Raw genomic sequence first — 4023 nt, 5'->3', positions numbered from 1 at the left:
AAGGAAGGAAGGCAGGCAAGTAAGAAAGCAAACAAGAAAGAAAGAGAGAGAAAGAAAGAAGGAAAGCAAGCAAGTAAGCCAGCCTCATGGCTAGAGAGAGCGTAGCTCAGTGGTAGAGCACTTACCTAGCACTGGATGGTTCAGGGTAATGCCCCGAGTTTCATCCTCAGCATCTTTAAAATAGAGAAATCATGAGAAGATGTAGTTCACCGGACCTCAAGCTGTCTCCTCAAGTGCCATCTTAATATATTCAAGACTGCCAGGTCCTGATGGCTTACACCTGTAGTCCTAGCTACCCAGTAGGCTGAGTTCTGGAAGTTTATTGTTTGAGGCCAGCCCGAACAGAAAAGTAGGGCTAGGGATGTGGCTTATATGCCAGTGTACCAATCTCAAGGTCCTGAGTTCAAATTCCAGTACTGCCACAAGAATTTAAATAGAGAAATACTCAAGACAGAGGGATGGCGGAGGCTGTAGCTCAGTGGCAGAACACTTGCCTAGTGTGTTCAAGGCCCTTGGCTTGATTTCCAACACCACACACACACACACACACACACACACACACACAGAGTCACCCTGATTTTAACTATCTAGTTTCAACATTTTATTAGTAGGAAAACATGATTTAAAAGTGCTAAGGGACAGAATCCTGGACCTGAGTTCAAGCCCCAGTAACCACACCCACACCAACACACACCCACCCCCCCCCACACGTGCACACACTGCTTCTGAGACCCTCCCTTCCATGGCAGATCTGGTCCTCCAGGAAAGGGTTGATTCTCAGCCTTCAGGTTCTCCACCCCCAGGCGTCCAGCTCCGGCTGTCTGAGGGTGAGAATTCTCAAACTGTGACATGACATCAATTTTGTAGGTGTAGAAGTAATTCTGATGAAGTCCTTAATTTTTCCATATGGAAACCTGAGGCCTGCGGAAGAGGATGCTGTTGCCCACCCACCCACCCACAAATGCCAGGCACAGGCCTGAGTGATGCATAGGTATCCTGGCTAGAGCCCTGGTCCACTGTCCCAGCAGCCAGCTCCTCCACGCCCCTCCTATGAGGCTAGAGAACTCACTGGGACCCAGGGTTACCATTTGGATGTCACTCACAAGAAGAAAGCAAAGGGCAGCCAAGGCATGGACACTTTTCTCATAGGCCATGGGCAAGGGTGGGGGCCTGTTGGGATGTAACTACACCCTCTGCCTGCAGGGGGCGCCATTGTCCCTGCGATTCTATCAAGCCTGAAGATTAGATGATAGAATTCAAAGACAGAGAAAGGGGTTTTGTAGTACACAGCCTTGGGTTTTTGCTTAGGAAACTAGGCTTAAAGACAAAATGTATGGGGCTCCAGTGAGTCCTGGATAAGTCTGTGAAGAGAACCAGAAGACATATTGGAATAAGTTACTTAACCCCCACCAACCTTGGCCTATTCATCTGTAAAATGGAACTAACCATACGCTTTTCCCCCCTGTGGACATGCAAACATGCATGGAAAAACACATATAAAGGATCTGGTGTCTTGAGTCGCCAGAAGGCACTGTTGCCTAGCATTTATGGGTGGAGATCACACACACACACACACACACACACACACACACACACACACACACACCAGGATATAATGTCCACATCTTGGTCCGTGGCTGTCAGAGCTCCAGCCAGATAATCAGAAACCAGGCAGCCTACAAGCTACACAGAAAATAACTGGCTTTATATCAGAGCTCTACTTGCCTCAAGGGCCTCAGTTTCTCATCATCTGAACAATTGATGGACTGTGACGTTTTGGATCCTGGTTCTTTTTTTTTTTTTTTTGGTCGTGGGGCTTGAACTCTGGTCCTGGGCGCTGTCCCTCAGCTCTTCAGCTCAAGGCGAGCACTCTACCACTTGAGCTACAGTGCCACTTCGGTTTTCTGGTGGTTTATTGGAGATAGGAGTCTCACAGTCTCTCCTGCCCGAGCTGGCTTTGAACCGTGATCCTCAGATCTCAGCCTCCTGAGTAGCTAGGATTACAGGCGCAAGCCACCAGCGCCCGGCTGGATCCTGGTTCTGTGTCTGACAATGACAATCTTTTTTAAATCCCAGAGATGGAATCCAGGGCTTCGTACAAATGATATACCACTGAGCTGTACCCCAGCCTTCTGCTTAGTACATGACTTAACCACATCAGCCTGTTTGCTCACCAAAGCCTCAGAATTGTGACAAGATCATAGATGGACAACTTACCAGGAGGAGCCAATCAGAGGCCCAAAGGCTAGCTGGAGCCAGCCGTGGATCTCCTGCCCTTGGAACAAAGGCTCAGAAGGCACGGTGCCCAAGGGCCCCTACCAGATTGGGTTGGATGATCTGGGTGAACCTGTGACTCTGCATCATTAACCAGAACTGAGGCAGAAGTAGTTTTAAAAAATGAAGCCACTGGGGAGGTGGATACCGATAATCCTGGTAATCAGGGGTAAGGCAGGAGGAACCTGGGAGGGTACCCTGGGCTGAGACAATACCTCAAAAACTATTTAGAGCTGGGGATGTGGCTTGTAGAGCATTGCCTCGCACATATGAGGTCCAGGGGTCCATCCCCAGCACTGGCCACCTCCCTGGAATTTAGTAAACAGTATATTAGATACATGAACTCACAGCCAGCCAAGACCCGGAGGGAGGTCAGCTCTGCCTCTTCCTCCCGCCAGCATGAAGCTCCCCAGAGGCCAGGAGGCAGTGCTGGCATCCAGGACAGCACCTGCTTTCCTGTGATCCTTTTCTGTCATCTTCTGGTCCAGGTGCACTCAGTCTTCTCTCCACAGCACGCTGGCTCAGGGCGGAGGCAGGTCTCATAAACTCACTTGCCACATCCCTCCCATGCTGGTATCCATCACCTTTGGTAAGTGCCAGGACTGCTGCTAGGCCCAGTAGGTCCTGACACAGGCTGACTGCAGAGAGAATGACAGGGAACAAACACCCGCCCCCCACCCCCCCCAAGGGCAAGCTTCACGTCAACCAAGCCTGAGGCTACACTGGCTCAGTCTAGTCCTGCAGCACCCACCTGCCAACACTCACCACCTTGGAAGAGCTTTGCACAGTTGCTAATTATCTCAGTCTGCAGATCTTAGCACAATCTAAGCTCTTTAGCACAGACTCTCTAAAATGCAGTAAGGACTTCCTTCTCTGGAGCAGAGACAGAAGTTCGAAGTTCGGTGAAAGGCTGGCCATGCCCCTCCAGCCCCTGACCTTGTGTGTGACCTTGGCAGCTCCTTTCTCCACCCTCAGCCTCGGCTCTATAGAGGCTGGCCCCGCCCACCTGGATGAGCTGCTTCTGGGCCCCTGGTGGGGGTGCAGCCAGAATACCGTGAGCAGGTACTCACCACCCAGAGGCTGACCTGACTGTTTTCTTGATGACTCAGTCTGACAGGATACACATCAATCATGGGTCCCGCAAGCTTTCCACTTACCTGACTCCTCAGCCGGGGACGTCCAGAAAGCTGAGTTGGCCCTCATTTCAACTTCCTGACTGCTACCTGGGATGACTCCCTCCCTCCTGCCACCAAGACAAGCCAGAGAAGAAGCTAGAACTGAAAGTAGAGCCACTTCTCAACTTCCCTTGCTGCCACCAAGATGCCCAAAGAAACCCCGGATAATGTCTCCTGTGACTGTACTGCGTACCATGAAGTGCTGGGTCCAACGGGTCTGATGGTTGAGCATATAGGTATAAAGCTCATAAGTAGGAGCTGCTGGCCTGTGTGACCTAGGTCAAGTTATTCAACCTCTCTGAGCTTTCACTGCCCTAACCCAAAGTAGGGCCAGTAACAGAGGATCTGTTTCCTAGGTTTACAGGGATGAGAGGCCAGGCATAAAAGCCACAGCCTTGGGCTGGGAATGTGGCTTAGTGGTAGAGTGCCTGCCTTATATGTATAAAGTCCTGGGTTCGATTCCTCAGTACCACATACACAGAAAAAGCCAGAAGTAGTGCTGTGGCTCAATTGGTAGAGTGCAAGCCTTGAGCAAAAGAAGCTCAGGGACAGTGCCCAGGCCCAGAGTTCAAGC

This window comes from Dipodomys ordii, unplaced genomic scaffold (assembly GCF_000151885.1).
Source record: "Dipodomys ordii isolate 6190 unplaced genomic scaffold, Dord_2.0 Scaffold23, whole genome shotgun sequence".
Classification (NCBI taxonomy): Eukaryota; Metazoa; Chordata; class Mammalia; order Rodentia; family Heteromyidae; genus Dipodomys; species Dipodomys ordii.
The sequence above is the reverse complement of the archived record's forward strand: the minus strand, read 5'-3'. Positions refer to the sequence as shown.